We start from the raw sequence: 17,748 nt of genomic DNA on the forward strand, positions 1-17,748 counted from the left end.
ACACTGGATGATCATGTTTCAACAAAGAGGATATCACAGCGATTCCAGATGTGCTCATTTTCAACAGTAAAACACCAACAATTTCCACATTCCTCTTCTGGTCTAAAACTTCTGTATCCATTGGGATGTGCCACTACCATTTTGATGTCAATGCCAACATCTGTTCTTTTTGATCTACAATAGCAGAGATGAAAAGTGTCAAGTTGGCACTTGTGTATGTGTACGGATCAGTTTCGAAGGTTTAAAAAAACATTTTGGTGAGTACATGCAGAGGAAAACTGAAAAGGGTTAAAAAGCCAAATGCAGGTAGCTCAAGTAGTCTACTTGGTAGGCAAGTTCAAGTTGAGCTGAAGGACCTACTTCTGTGTAGTATGATTCCATTAGCTGAATGATTTTATCATATTTATTTTTGTGGTTAATTCCAGAATGTATGAAAACCCAACACCCAACCCCAACCAACCAATTTTCCCTTGCAACCGCTGCAATCGTGTCTGCCTGTCCCGCATCGGACTGGTCAGCCGCAAACGAGCCTGCAGCTGACGTGGACTTTTTACCCCCTCCATAAATCTTCGTCCGCGAAGCCAAGCCAAAGACAAGACACTGCCTCTTAGATCTGCTAAATATCTGCAATGTGCTGAAAATATTCAACTAAATCTCTAAACAACTGAACAAATGAAGATAGTCCTCGAAATATATTTCAATTTCATTGTACATTGCTGGCGCTTTCAATTTTGTTGGAAAGAAATAGAAGATTGATTTTATCAATATTTTAAGTTTACTTGTGGCTCTAATTCAATAATAACCATCTGCCATTTCACTGTATTAAAAAATAACACATTAGAAAGGTGTCTTCTGCAGGCGCATGATATTTTCATTCTGTTAATTGAGTGGAGCAGCTGTCGCCAGCATTTTAAAAGGTTATTATTTTTCTTCTGCATTCATATTTATGAAACTTATCCAAAAGGAAGAGATTGTTGACATAATTTCTGTAGAAATGTAAAGCAACTATTTCTCTTCCTCCACTCGCCTTTCATGACTATTAATCTATTCGTGTTGTCATTTTTTTCTTCTTAACACGTGGATTAATTTGACAAGAGTAATGTTCTTTCTGGTCAGTAGAATGTTGTGAGTGATAAAGTGGCAGGTTGTCAAAATATACAATTCCTATTTGAAGGGTAGTTGAATAACAGCAGGGAATTGCAACTGATTCAAGTGACTTAGTAATTGGAAAAAACTTCCTCCTCTGATGGTCTCATCAATGGTGCTGTGTGGTGACTTTATGCATGCTGTTCCCAGCAGTTCCTCATGTATCTCTACTCTATTTTGCACTACCCATTGTACTCAGAGATAGGATGATTTGGCTGGATAGCACATGAAACAAAGCTTTTCACTGTATCTCAATTTTTTGTTTTTTCTTTGGCTTGGCTTCGTGGACGAAGATTTATGGAGGGGTAAATGTCCATGTCAGCTGCAGGCTCGTTTGTGGCTGACAAGTCTGATGGGGGACAGCCAGACAAGGTTGCAGTGGTTGCAGGGGAAAATTGGTTGGTTGGGGTTGGGTGTTGGGTTTTTCCTCCTTTGTCTTTTGTCAGTGAGGTGGGCTCTGCAGTCTTCTTCAAAGGAGGTTGCTGCCTGCCGAACTGTGAGGCGCTAAGATGCACGGTTTGAGGCGATATCAGCCCACTGGCGGTGGTCAATGTGGCAGGCACCAAGAGATTTCTTTAGCCAGTCCTTGTACCTCTTCTTTGTTGCACCTCTGTCACGGTGGCCAGTGGAGAGCTCGCCATATAACACGATCTTGGGAAGATGATGGTCCTCCATTCTGGAGACGTGACCTACCCAACGCAGTTGGATCTTCAGCAGCGTGGATTTGATGCTGTCGGCCTCTGCCATCTCAAGTACTTCGATGTTAGGGATGAAGTCGCTCCAATGAATGTTGAGGATGGTGCGGAGACAACGCTGGTGGAAGCGTTCTAGGAGCCGTAGGTGATGCCGGTAGAGGACCCATGATTCGGAGCCAAACAGGAATGTGGGTATGACAACGGCTCTGTATATGCTAATCTTTATGAGGTTTTTCAGTTGGTTGTTTTTCCAGACTCTTTTGTGTAGTCTTCCAAAGGCGCTATTTGTCTTGGCGAGTCTGTTGTCTATCTCGTTGTCGATCCTTGCATCCGATGAAATGGTGCAGCCGAGATAGGTAAACTGGTTGACCGTTTTGAGTTTTGTGTGCCCGATGGAGATGTGGGGGGGGCTGGTAGTCATGGTGGGGAGCTGGCTGATGGAGGACCTCAGTTTTCTTCAGGCTGTCTTCCAGGCCAAACATTTTGGCAGTTTCCGCAAAACAGGACGTCAAGCGCTGAGGAGCTGGCTCTGAATGGGCAACTAAAGCGGCATCGTCTCCAAAGAGTAGTTCACGGACAAGTTGCTCTTGTGTCTTGGTGTGAGCTTGCAGGCGCCTCAGATTGAAGAGACAGCCATCTGTGCGGTACCGGATGTAAACAGCGTCTTCATTGTTGAGGTCTTTCATGGCTTGGTTCAGCATCATGCTGAAGAAGATTGAAAAGAGGGTTGGTGCGAGAACGCAGCCTTGCTTCACGCCATTGTTAATGGAGAAGGGTTTAGAGAGCTCATTGCTGTATCTGACCCGACCTTGTTGGTTTTCGTGCAGTTGGATAACAAAATAAACATTTCAATTTGACAGCCGGAAAAATTAGACTTTGAGCATGGTGCTGAATTTTGAGCTATTATTCTAAATCTACAAACTTACACTAGAAATCCTTGAAGGATTTACATCAAAGATCCAATCCATTAGCAAACCCTCCTAAAACAATCAAAGGCCTTTGACTTCAGCTTGTTTGCCATATTGGACACCGCTTATTTGTCATGAGTCAAGTAAGTTCAGCTCTCTGGATCCAGAAATAGGACAGGCAATATAAGCACTTGATGAGGCAAGATGAGCCTTTTTTTGTTTAAACATACAGCACAGTAACAGGCCCTTTTGCCCCAAGAGCCTGTTCTGCCCAATTGCACCCAAATGTCCTCCAACACCTCGTAATGTTTTGAATGGTGGGAGGAAACCGGAGCATTTGGAGGAAATCCATGCAGACACAAGGAGAACGTACAAACACCTTAGAGACAGTGTGGGATTCGAACCTCAGTCCCAGTGGCTAGCCCTGTAACCACTTTGTGCTAACTATTACGCTAACCCCTGTCACCCCATTATCGATGGTCTCACATTCTGAGAAACTCTGATTATTGTTCTACTGGATGTATTTGGCGATATGTACTTTTTTGTTCACCTTTGTGTCTTAAATTATAATAAAGAGCATGAGGTCAGCTACACTAGATTCAAGGACTGTTTCTTTCCCATCGTTAATAAACTTCACACTAGTAAAATAGTATTGCCTTTGCTCTTTACTAACTGATCTCTCTCTCTCTAAGTCAGTGCACCAACAAAAACAGGGCAGTATATATGTATAAGTTGACTAACTTTATTGTACACAAAACCAATGTTCTCACTGTAGCCCTTGACAAACTTGAACTTAATCATATACTCAATCTGTTAGGGTATTACTAGTAATCAGTTTGCTACTTTGTTTTAAACTATTGTGTAGTGTCATGAATCTATTGGATGAACCATTGCTCCTCAGTTGTTGGCAGTGGTCTGACTAGATCCAGCGACAGTTAAAGAAGAGCTGATAAACTACAAAAACAATTGTGCATGTAATCTAAAGTAATATGAGAGTTTTCACCAAGGAAGTGAGGTTACTCAGGAAGATAGTTATGAACAGCATCATTTACAGAAAATGAAATGCTTCACAGCCTGAAGTTGGCATTGTGTATTCAATAATCCCAAATATAAATCCATTGATGAATCATGTAGTTTATCATAAAGGTAACCCTTGCAACCGCTGCAATCGTGTCTGCCTGTCCCGCATCGGACTTGTATGCCACAAACGAGCCTGCAGCTGATGTGGACATTACCCCTCCATAAATCTTTGTCCGCAAAGCCAAGCCAAAGAAAGAAAACTGAATAGTTCACTAAATCATAAACCCAACTTAACTTGCTGTCAAATTGGTTAAAAGAGTTGAAAATATACAAATATGCCTGACATTCAAAACCTATTAAAATTTATACTGATAGTGAAGTACTTAGACACATTTAAGTTTCCCATACAATTTAAGAATATATAGGCCGGCACGGTTGGTGTAGCAATTAGCGCAATGCCTTTACAACTCCAGCAATCAGGATCAGGGTTCAAATCTCACATTGCCTGTAAAGAGTTTGTACATTCTCCCTGTGTCTGCATGGATTTTCCCCATGGGCTGGGCTTTCCTCCCACCATTCGAAACGTACTTGACTGAGTGTAAGCTGGTCGGCACAGACTCATGGGCTGAAATGGCCTATTAGAATGTAAATTTAAATTTAAAATGAGCATTTAAAAAGAAGATTTGAGGCATTTAAAAAAAAAACAGGGTGGTATGTGCCAGGAATGTCCTGTAAGAGAAGGCAGTGGAAGCTGATTCAATAGTAGATTTTAAGAGGTGTTAAGACAGGCACATGATCAGACAGAAGATGGAAGGATTTGCCACCTCCCTGCAGATGGTGCATTAGTTAACATTGGCATGATGTTCAGCACATATATAAAAGGCTGAGGGGTCTTTCCCTGTATTGTACTGCCCTGTGTTCATTCATGCAAAATTATAAGTTTTCCAATACTCACCTTTAACTTTCACCCTGTTCCTCTCCATTCTGGAGAAGTGCCAGAGGAATAGAAAATAGCACCATAACAGGTCCATTTAACAAAAGGAGAGAGGCAAGAAGTGGATAACTGTAGACTGATGAGCCTAACAGCAAAAGTCAGAATGATATTACAATCCATTTTTATTACTCGCTTTTGGAAATTGCTATCTAATCAGGCATTCAGTGTGGTTTCCACAAGGGAAATCCTGCCTGATTAATGAATTAGATTTTTATGACAGTCTCGATTGAAGTTGATAGAAGGGAACCTGACAATATATTTGGACTTTTAGAAGTAATTGAAACAAGGTAATGTACAAAAGATTAAAGCATAAAAGCTCAAAGTGATGGAGTGAATACATTGGCATGGTTAGGAATCCTGGTATTGAATGGTTGAGCAGGTTTGACAAGCCAGATGGCAAGTTCCTAATTCTTTTGCTGAGTGAGTGAGTGGGCAAAAAGTTGGCAAATATAGTACAATGTGAGAAAATGTAAAGTTAATTTTGGAAGGAAGAGCAAGAGAACAATACAATTTAAATGGAGAGAAATTGCAAAAATCTTTAACACAAAGAATTTGTGAGTCCTTGTGAATGAAATCAGACCACAAGTACAGTAAATGAGAGTACAGTAAAGGGGCATCTGAGAGATTGTCTCAAGCACTGTGAACATTTTTGGCCTCCTTATTTAAGGCAAGGCAATATTTTATTGTGGACATCAGAGAATACTCACAAGGATTATCCAAGGTACAGGCTTATCTTGGGAGGTAGAGTAAAAAAACTGGCTCCTTTCAGAGTTCTAAAGAATAAGAGGAGATCTTGTTGAAACATGAAAGGTTATTTTGAGGTAGGCATTGTAAAGGTTGAGAGGATGTTTCCTTGGAGAGAATAGATGAATCAAGGGGATGGCCTCAAAATAAGAGTTTACCAACTTTAGGCCGAGATAAAGAGCATTTTCAGTTTTTGGGCTGTGTGTCTTTGGAACACATTGTGATAGAAAGTGTTGGGGACAGGGGTATATGTAAGACTGAAATAAAAACATTTCTAATCCGTCATTAATCTATAATGGTATCACAAGTTATGGAAAAAGGAGAGGAATGTAGCCATGATCCTATAGGAGGGGGGAGCAACCTTTAGTGGTTAAATAGCCTAACAGGCACCTGTATCATATGGTTGTTCACTGATCCAGCATGTCATTGGTGTCCCTCGAGGCACTGACCACTTCAGGGAAGGAAGGGCAGGGGGAGGAGAAGGCCAACTCATGTCAGGAGCATGTGATCTTCAACCTTTTGTCAACACTGAATGTGCTCGAGGGGGAGGAGAAGGCCAACTCATGTCAGGAGCATGTGATCTTCAACCTTTTGTTAACACTGAATGTGCTCTCTTTCTCCTTGGATGGCATCAGAGCATGGTGGCTCTTTGCTAATCTTTGGGTGTCATGCAAAAGAGAGCTTTTCACTGCATCTGGACACACAAGACAATAAATCCAACCAAATAGAAAGCTGATGTAATTTAGCACTGTTCAGCAGAAAGCTAGGAAACCACCTACAATAATGCACATACAGGACTCCTGCATATAGAGTACACAGCAATCCAATACACATAATGGCACATGCATGGAGAAATGCCTACAGTTCCAATATATTATTATGCAAAGATTAATTATGTAAGTTTATAAACAAGCAATCAGTCAAGTGTCCGCTAACCCTCAGTTTCATCATCAAGTTATTCAATTGGTCAGGTAAAGCCCAGAAACCCCGTCACTCCCCATGACAATGTTGACTCTCTCCTCTTGGCTCACGGGCAGACGAGATGGCATTGACCACGAGGCACGGCAAGATGGCCTTCATTGCTATCCGCAATGCTTTATATCCGGTGGCGGGTCTTGCCACGAGGCAAGAAGAATGGAGAGGCTGGGGCCAGCACTTTAGGACTCGGGAACGAGTCGAATGCTAATTCGGGGGTTGATCACACAGTTTCCCTCTTTGGGTTCCCCTTGGCCCTACAGACCTTGACCCATCCTGAGCACATAGTTATCACATCCTGAGCACACGGCATCCTTCACAGGGCATCAGGTGCAGGGGTGCTGTGCCCATCCACAGAATTAGCCACCCTGGTCATGCATGGATGCAGCAGTCGATGCTGGGGCTGTGGGGGTCATTGGCGCCCCACTGACCTAGTCTTCTGAAGAGGCACCGCTTTCACCCATGAGGTCATCTGCTCCTACTTAGGCCTGTTTGAGTGCTTTTGCTAACACCAGGGTGCTGGCCAAGTCTTTAATCCCCACATCTAGCAGTCACTACCTCATGTACCTTGACCTTACTCCTGCCACAAGGGTGTCCCGGATTTGTTCCTTCTCTCTCACCTGGACTGTGACCATCTCATAGTGCCATTTCCTAGTCAGGGCCCACAGTTCAAGGATATAATCATCCAGCGACTCACTAAGGCAACTCCCATGTCTCACCAACACATCGTTCTGAGGCCTCATGTAGCGGGCCTTCAAACCTTCTATGGCTGACTCATAAGTTGCACAGACTTTGATGACAGCGAATCCCTTGGGGTGGACTCGAGGGAGAAGTGCAGACCTCCATAGACTATCGGAGTTGAAGACGTCTTGCATGGCCATCAGGTAGGACTGGAAGCACTCCAGCCAGTTGGCAAATTCCTCTGGGGCCTCTGGGGACAGAGGGTCAACCTCCTGTTTCAAAGTTTAGCGATTAAAATTGTAACAGAATTGATTTCACTCAGAGACTTGTGAGGGGTACAAACACACATTTAATAGCTTACAATCAATGGCCAGTAGCTACAATAGTCTCCAGGTGAATGAGATAAGGCAGGAAAACCAGGGTTTATATTGGGGTAGGTGATGGTCAAGGCAAGGGAGGAGTCAGCCATCTGAACAATACACAGACCGTGAATTCTAGTTCACTGCACCCACTTCAGATTGCATGGACATTGTATCCCTAGGTTAACCTCACTGATGAACACAAGGAAAAGTACTGACCTATCACCTGAGTAACTGGAGTTGTAAATGTCCTTGGGGAAAGTGGGATCATTAGGCTCACCAGTGCTGTCAACACCTTGTATTGTGCTTCACTGTTGACATAAATTATCCAAGATGCACCTTAAAGCAATTTTATTTTATTCACTTGACATTCACAAGCAGTTTATTGTTTAAAATGCCTAAGGAAGGATATAATTGAGTCAAATAGTCAAAGACTATACAGTACAGAAACAGGCTTTTCTGTTCATTTAATCCATGCTGATCATCAGACACTCATTTCACAAATCCCCATTCCCTGCAATATCCTCGGATTCAACTGTTCAGTTAGACATCAGCAGCAAATTTCAACAGCTGGTTAAACTGCTAACCTGCACATTTTTGAGATACGGGAGAGGAAGTCAGAACATCCAAAGAAAACCAACATTGTCAAAGGGATAATGTGAAAACTCCACACAGACAACACCAGTAGTAAAGATTGAACCTAGGTCTCTGGCAATTTGAGGCAGGGGGTTGACTGTCAGCATAAATGTGCTGCTCTCTTTTGCAGGACACACAAAAATCCTACAAACCTGACAGGGTAAAAGCAGACGTAGGGGTTGACTTTCCCCCACCAGCTGTGCAAAGAAGTAAAGGACCATTTATTCAGGAGAGAGATGAGAAATTCCTACATTCACCCATATTGAACAAACATCAATAGACTTTAGGAATTAAAAGGATTATGGGGTTAGTGTGAAAAGTGGTATTAAGGTAAAAGATCAGCCAAAATATATTTAAATGTCAGAGCAGGTACAAAGCGTTGAATGGCCCACTCCTACTATTTCAAGCAATGCTCCATTAATTCATTTGAAGTTCAATGAATTTTCTTGGATGTGGTGCTCTTGACAGCCTCATTTTACCATAAACTGCCAACATCACCCTTAATTTGACTGTGTGAAAGACTGTTGTTTTTATTCTCCTAATTGTTCCTCTTTCTTTTAAAAATCATCTCACAAAAGGCTCCAGGATACCTGCATTTGATTCCAGAATACATTTACATTATTCTGGAGTCTTAGTCATTTAACTTTAGCTAACACTTTGGGTTTTCTTTAACTCTGTCCCACAAACTGGTCAAGTGGTTGCAAAATGTTTTACACTTCCTTTCTATTATTCAGCAAGCTTTTAAATTTTAAATGTTTAAATTTTTAATATTTAATTTTTTTAATTTAGACATACAGCACAGTAACAGCCCATTTCAACCCACAAGTCCATGCACTCAATTTACACCCAATTAACCTACACTGCTCGTATGTTTCGAACAATAAAGGAAACCAAAGCTCCCAGGGAATCCTATGCAGACATGGGGAGAGTGTACAAACTTCTTACAGACAGTGTGGGATTTGAACCCCAGTATCAATAGCTGGTGTTGTATAGGCATTGCATTAAACGCTACGCCAACCATGCCGCCCCAAATTCATGCTATTGAAAGTTTCCAGAACTGTGCCATTAACCATTCTTGCTTCACAGATGCTGCCTCACGTACTGAGTGTTTCCATTATTTTCTTTATTTTTACTCACATGGCATCATCTTCTAGCTATTCCCATTGTGAAAGAGATACAGGAGTATCAGAGCCAGAATTTCTAAGCTTCTTTCCATGTGCAGTGAGACTGCTGAACTGCTCATACAAAACCTCCAAGGCTGTATATTTATTAAACAATATTTATACGTGTGTGTGTGTGTGTGTGTGTGTGTGTGTGTGTGTGTGTGTGTGTGTGTGTGTGTGTGTGTGTGTGTGTGTGTGTGTAATCTAATACACACACACATAAATATATATCTATATACATACACACATTATATATTATGTATGTTTGTTTGTGTGTGTATGCACACACACATACACATACACACACACGCATATACATACACATACATATGTGTGTGTGTAAAGCACAGTTTATGATCATAAATAAACTTAAGATTTCCAACATCTACAGATTTTAATTTTAATATTATGAAGCAAATTTCATCCTAGTTTTTTTTCTGAACTCACACAGTTCTTTCAGTTGTTGAACATCAGCCTCACGCAAATATGAAAGTTAATTATTTTCATCAACTTATACAACCTTAGGATGCCCCGCCATGTATTTCAGTCACTTTCTTAAAAGTTGTCATCATTCCAACATATAAACACAGCTCCAGTTAATACTAAAGTTATTTGATATTAAAGAATGCAAGATTGAGTCAAAGTAATAGGGAAATGATTATTCCCTAAGGAGAAATTTCCACATCTCTCACCCTTTGAATTTCTAGTTTCCAGGTTCAAACCTCATTCTAAAGATCTGAGTTCAAACTTAATGCCAAGGCAAGGTATAGGATATGGCAGGGGATTCCAATGGATGAAAACAAGGGAGAAATAGTTGGAAGAGATCCAGATTGCTTAGTAATCAAGAAAAGAGCAATTACCATTTAGTAACTTGTTAAGATAGAGACATGACTTTGTTCCAAACTAATCATGTCAACCTGGGGACAAATGCCTTTTAGATACTATGCATGACTGCCTCATCACATTTTGATTGCATTTACTTACTAATTTTTCAACCCTGCTTCTTTTTTCTTCGGTATGTTAATTTAATATAACTGCTATGAGCAGAAACCAGTACATTTATTCAATGAATCTCTCTGGAGAAAATAAAGAATATTGAGAAGGATATGTTTTCACTAGATAAATAACAGAGTGATTCACTTAGAGCATACATTAGGAATAAATTGATTATATTTGTCATGTTACTGACAAAATTACAATGTATTCCACTTCTCTAAGTCTTAATTGTATAAACATCAAGCAGTGAGATAATAAGGCAAAATTTCAAAGATAAAATGTTGAGCCTGAAGCAATGAGAAACAGAATCCCATTGCTTTAATGATCATACTGTACTGTCAAATTGTGCTGTCAGCTGCAAGGATATATTTCCTTTGAAAATAAGAATTCACCAAAAATTTGGGTTGAAAAATAACTTGCCCCATTGATTCACATCTCTCCAACCATGCTTTCACACGAGCCAGCAATATTTCAAACACCAATGTTCTTGAAATTTCAACAACTTTTATTCACAAATACAATCAATGCAGAACCAAAATAATGAAACACACATCTCCTCGTGTGACAGTCAAGAAAGTGGGTGAGAGAGGGGATTGGAACACAGTCCCTGAGAGGGTGGAGATGACTGAAGCTCGCATTATATTTAAAATATTTCTAGAAGTGTACTCGCATTTCTAAGACATAGAAGGCTAGAGTCCGATTGCAGATAAATGGGATATAGTTCTCAACCTTTTTCAGTCTAAGGCCATCGTGGCTTCAAGTCTAACATACCATAGCCCATTAGTGGCAATGAGTGAGCAATATTTTCAAGTGAAAGGCAGCTCAGTAAGAGACACATCTTTATCTCATTTAAAGTATTTTATTTAACATTTTTAAAGAGCCACATTAAAACATGTCATGGCTCACTGGTTGAGAATCACTGTTTTAGATGGATAGTCAAAGGTTGGTGTGATGGACCTGTTGTGGATCTGTTTCTGTGTTGTATCATTTCTGACAGTATGATTCAGGGAATATAACAGGGTGGTATAAAATGCTTCCTTGGGCCCATTCTTGAGCAGGGTTCTTTGAGTCTGGAACACAAGAGAATCAGGAGGTTGACAGGTCAAAAGAGCTTGAATTAAGCATGAGGTAGGGGGTAAAGATGGAACAGGGAAAGAACCTAGAGACAGAAAGTTTGAGGGGAATAACAAAAAAAGGAAATGAAATGATAGTCAACTTTGCATGAAGGAATAAAAACTATTTAGCTCTGGTGGAGACATGGACAGATAGCTTGGATATCATATTAAAAAAAATCAAGGAGTAAACATTATCACAATGATAATTCTAAGGTGCAAAAGAAAATTGGTGCAGATATTTCAAAAAATCAAATAAAATCAGAAAATGTTGGAAATACTCAGTAGATTAGACAGCAACGGTGGAAAGAGAAATAGGGTCAATAGTTTTGTTTGATGACCATTCATTGCCACTTGAAATTTAGTGGAAGGCCCTTGAACTAAAATGTTAACTCTTGTTTCTCCCAGCAGCAGAGTGCTACTTGGATTGCTGAGGCCTTCTGTTACTAGAGCCCAATGTCTTATGATGGGCTAGATCAAACTCTTAGGCATGGTGGAATCAGCTTAGGGTATTCATGGACAATGCTTTGATTCTGCTCCAGATGTATGAATCTTGCTTCTGAAGCAGAAATTTCACGGGATTTTGTCCCATTCCAGAGATTTCTAGTTGTACATACTCCACTACATTTCGGAGCGACTGGCACATTCCTAAAACATATGCTTCAGTCAGTTCATTAGCCAGCATAATTTACTCTGGGTATGTAAATGGCTGGTAGAATTTGGGGGAGTTGAGGGGAATGAAGTAAGAATCAAATAGAACTAGCATCTGATTACTGTAAATGGTCAGCCTCATCAAAATAGGTCAAAGGGCCTGTTCCCCTGCTCTAAGGCTCTACTAACTTTCTGAAAAGACATTGGTGAGATGACACTTGGAGTAGTGTGCACAGTTCTGGACTCCCAGCTATAGGAAGTATATCATAAACAGAAAGGGGTGCAGAGAAGTTCATGAGAATCTTACCAAGATGGGCTTGAATTAGAAGGAGCAGCCAGATAGGCTGGGACTTTCCTCCATGGAATATAGGAGATGGAGGAATATTTTGGGGAATAGATGGGGTAAATAATCATAGTACTTTCTTCTCAGAGTAGGGGGAGACTAATACCAGAGGGAATCAATTTAAATTGATTGGCAAAAGAGGCCTGAGAGACACCTTTAAAAAAAAACTGAGAGTGTTTGGTATATGGAATGAGAAGGAGTGGTAGAAGTAGTTTGATTATAATATTTAGATAGATACATGGATAGCAAGGTTCAGAGTGATATAGACTGAACATAAGCACATGTGACCAGCATGAGTAGACAACGTTTCCAACTTGGATATCTTTGGTCAAAGGGCCTATTTCTGTGCTGTAAAACACCTAGGACTTTGTAGGGTTATTCCCAGGAAATAGTGTTTGAAGAAAAATGATGTGGCTCTAGATCAATAGATTTCAAATTGCCCCCCAAACTCACATTCCTCCTTAAGCAATCCTCCTTGTGCCATAGGTGCTGTGATTGTTCAAGGTGGTGTGTGAGTGGAAAGTAAAAGTTTGAAACCCACTGTTTTAACTGTACCTAATTGACTCATTGTGTTACATGATTTCATAACTCCAAAGGAAATGGGCCAATGACATTTTTTCTCAAGCAGAATATTTCAGTAACAATTGGATCTAGAGCAGTGATTCTCAACCTTCCCACTCACAGACCACCTTAAGCAATCCCTCACTAATCACGGAGGATCAATGGCATAGGGATTACCTAAGGTGGAATGTGAGTTTGGGGGGAGGGGCAGTTTGAAAACCACTGCTGTAGAGAGATCAACATGTGAACTTGGAGCAGGTGTTGGCTGCTCTAGCCCTCATACCTGCCTCACCATTCCATTCCTATTGTCCCCTCACCCCTTTCCATCTCGGTAACTTCACTGTTTTCACCTTAAAATATAGTGCATGGGCTGAATGACAACTTAATCTCCTACTTTGTATCTTCGCTCTTGTATGGAAAGTGGGAGGAACGCGGATGAGGTACAGCATCACCCATGACATTGAACATCAAGGAAGGTCTAGCATGTTGACTCGTCTACTTCTGCTACGATTCCTTTTGTTGCTGTGAGATCAAAATGTGTGAACTTTTACTTTTGTAAGTTGATGCCACTTTAATAAATGAGATACTTTGAATGGGTTTATAATTTACTTTCTCTTGTATCAGTGTCATATCTAAAAGTGACTGTAGGGATAAACCTGTGCCATTCTGTTTCTTAATTATCCAGAGCAATGACACATGGGAAGTAAGATAGTTTAGTCACAGTGTGTCGGATATATTGCAGTGTAAATATTCTTTAATTAAAGCAACATATTAAAAAAAAAGCACCAAAGTAGCATCATTAACTCGTATGTCATGACCGTTTATGTCTGCAAAAGATTCCCAGGGAATTGCACTGGAAAAGAAGAAAACAGAATTAAATTGTGAGGTAAAGGGTTTCTGCAGATTTTCACCAGCTATCTGGTGAAGTAAATATCGTTTATGTCAACGTCTGTCTCATCCATTCATCTAATTAATTTCATTTCTTTCCCATGCTTTGAAATTTCTGTTCAGGTAAATTCTGCATTCAAGGGTTCTGAAAATATAATGGAACATTACAGCACAGGAACAAGCCCTTCAGTCTCCATGTCTTAACCAAACATGATGCCAGATTAAACTAAATCTCTTCTGCCTGCACATATCCCTCCATTACCTTCATATTCATGTGTTTATTGAGAAGCCTTCTAAACGTTACTAAATGTTAAGCTTCGGACAGGACGTTTTTCGGTTAACTGGACTTTTCAGATAACTGAATAATGGCTTTAAGCAGCCCAGTTGCATCAGTAGAATCCTTGTCTCAGTTAACGGAAGTAAATAAAAGATTAGCTGATCCCTGACACCTTGCCTCTGCCATCGATGATCTCTGACACCTCCCCATCAATGTCGCCGATCCTGCCCAGGAGCCAGAGGTCCCCACTCCTGCCTGGGGGTCCTCTCTCCTTGATGACGCTGGGACAATGGAGAACCGGTACAGTGTAGTGTAAGGAAGAAATTGAAAGAAAGAGATGAGGGAGTTACCTGAAACAAGGGCAATCTCACCACATGCTGCCTGACCTGCCAACTTCCTCCAGGCGCTCAGATTCCAGCCTGCTTCTCTGTTCAGCGTCTGTCTTCCTGGCTGGTTCTAAGCTCTGCTGTTACCAAATTGGTGCTAACAGAGCATCAGAGTCCACATGAGCACGTCAAAAAAAAAAATGTCAACTTGTGGCATCATGTCGCTGCCAAGAAAATATTACGAAAATTGAACTTTTCAGTTAACCGAATTTCAGATATGGGGATATGTACTGTAACAAATGTGCTTCTACTATTATCCCTGGCACCGTTTTCCGAGCACCTACATCTTTAGTTTTTTTTTTAATGCCCTGTACACCTGCTTGAAGCTCAACCTTAAATGTACACAAATTTAGATCATTGTTTTCCAGTGTTAAATGCTTTCATGAATTACCTACAGATCTTTGACAACATATCAGAAGGAGTAGGTCAAATCTAACTTTTCTTACGCAATCTAATCAAGAAGCCTATTAGAATACTGAGAGGATGTCGCAAACTCATAGCAGCTTTTGAAAGAATGGGACGTTGAACCAATATTGCACCAGGGATAATAGCTTTCGTAGTTATTCGTTGAAGAAACAAGAGAATTTCTCTCATCTCCTGGACTAAGTTTATATCCAATATTCAGGCCAATACCCCATTGCAATTTTTGGGACCAGAAGACTGAGAATCATTGATCTATATTCTTTTGAGCTTAGAAGAATGAAGGATGGAGGGATGTTTTTATTGTTTCCACTATTGAGAGAATTTCAAATGGCAAGACTATATAATTTGGGGTTGATCACATAAAACTGAGCTGCATAAGAATTCCCAGTGGAGGTTGTTGAATCTCTGGATATTTCTGTCTTGTGGAGTTTCAAAGAGGAAAATTTGAACTTTTTTTCCTAGGATGGTTCTGATTTTTCTGCCCTCTGTAAGAAATTTAAGGGAGAAAAAGTTTGTTTCAGGCAAAGAATCCGTCATGATATGATGGGCCATGAACTGAATAAACCTTGCTCATTTTAAAACTGTTGTGATGGAAAATTAATCCATAATCCACCATTGATGCTGGGTAAAACACACAGGGTGTTTGTTTTGATTGATCACACATTTTTTTGATTTTTAATATTGTTTGATCATGATCAGGTTGGATGCCCATGGCTTTATCCTTTGCAACTTACTCCTATCTTCAGAGCCCTTGCCTTACCCTGACAAGACACAGGTGTCTTTGAAGTCTTTAGCATTGCAGCCATCAATATCCTACTCACTCCATTAGGCCTATATTGCTTTGGCTGCATTGTTCTGACATATGATTTGGGTGCTTCAAACATCTTACAAGAACAAGGCTCCAAAAAGATGCACAAAAAAGTACTTCAAACCATTTTGCAGGCATACAGCAAATGATCTGCATGATCTCTTGAATGGAAGATGTAGCTCAAGGAGTGTGTGGCCTATTCTTTGTGACAGGAGTGGAATATGTTCTAAGCCTTTGTAAAGTCTCCTTGGTTGACAGTACCGGTTGTAGTGTTTTTGCATTGTTGGTAAGTAGCACTGAAGTAATTTTAGATAACAGCAACAGAAAAGTGAACGGTTTGAACATCGAATCCTCTTGGGGCAATGGGTTATGTGAACATCTCCAGAGGAGTTCTGGGTAAAGTTGACCCCTTGTCAATTAAGATGAATGATATAGGCTCCACTTTGCAGAAGTCATGCTGTGCCTCATGTCAATTAAAGGTAATGCTAAGTCCCTAAATTATACTTACTGCAACAGGGAGTAAGTAAACATGAAGAATCTTAGGGATGTCAAGAAGGAAATTCTGAAATTACAGACCCTTAGAGGGAAATTTGGTGCCAGATGATGGCTTTCAATTTCCACTATTGCTCCACTCTGGAGCATCGTAGGCTGAGGGGTGACTTGAAAAAAAGTTTGTAAAATTATGAGAGGCACAGACAGTCAGAATCTCTTTCCCAGGGTAAGAATGTCAAATACGAAGCCTCTTTTTTTCACTTGCGTTCCACTAAATCAGCCATTCAGTGTCCTGGGATAGGAATGGGGGAATTGGCTTTTTGCACTAGGCCACTCCCATCTGGGACACTGAGAGCATTCACACTTGCAAGGGTCTACCCCTGGCATTTGGTCTGTTTTACCTTCAATCAGAAGTGCCTGTATGTTGCGGCATGCAAAAAAAATGTAAGTGATATCATCTCATTCTGTACAATGGCGGACATCAGACAGATTGCTTTGGATGTCCTGAAGATGTGTGAATCCATCACCAGTCAGGTCTTATCAATGTACTTATCTGGAAGTTGGTGCAAAGAGCAACTGGTCTTAAAAGGCAGCAAACTCCTAATCTCATGTGATATAACTTTACTGATTTCTTGCATATAACCTGTGATGTGTTTGAGAAGGAGGAACTGGCTGAGCTGTGAGTCCACCATTAAAAGTGCTTGGTTAAAATGAAATATCTTGAATGGGTGCATAATTGCAGAAGGATGTGGAAGAGGGAGGGACCTCAGGGACCCGTATTTCAGAATCATATGTAAAATACGATGATGCCCAGTGGCGTGAGAATCTATGAATGTCTCATGCCCCTGCCCCATTTAATTTCACTGTTGGGATACTGGGGCCACACCTGAGGCGTAAGAACACAAAATTCTGAAGACGTCTGGAATCTCTGGTCAGATTCAACAGATTGTGATGGTATGCCTCTTCAGGAGGGTATCCTTCCGTCAGTGTGCTTTTTGGTGTTGGTATCTCCACTGTATTCACAGTAGTGATGGAGGTGACTGCAGTGGTGAAAAGGTACCTCATGCCACATATCATAGGGCTGCAGAATGGGGAATGTCTTCAAGAGACTATGGAGGCGTTTGAAAGAAGGGGTGGTTATCCAATGTGTGCTGGTGCCATAGTTGGCACACATATTCCCATCAGTTCCCCACAGGATGATCCAGCATCCAATTACAGTTGAAAAGGGTGGCATTCCATCATTCTGCAAGCTGTTGTCGACCACAATTGCTAGTAAGGTTGATATTTCCATTATTAACTTTTATCTTCATTTGAAAATATAAGCATTATAGGGTTTCAGTTGTCCCTCTGTTTGCAGCTTCACGGACGTGTATGTGGGTTGGCCAGATCGTGCCATATTCTTCTCAATTCTCTCATTTACATAATCGCTGAAGATGCAGGTGGTCAGCTATTCCCCAGTGACACAAGTGATTTCTGACATTACGATGCCT

This window comes from Narcine bancroftii, chromosome 7, assembly GCF_036971445.1.
Source record: "Narcine bancroftii isolate sNarBan1 chromosome 7, sNarBan1.hap1, whole genome shotgun sequence".
In the NCBI taxonomy this organism is placed as follows: Eukaryota; Metazoa; Chordata; class Chondrichthyes; order Torpediniformes; family Narcinidae; genus Narcine; species Narcine bancroftii.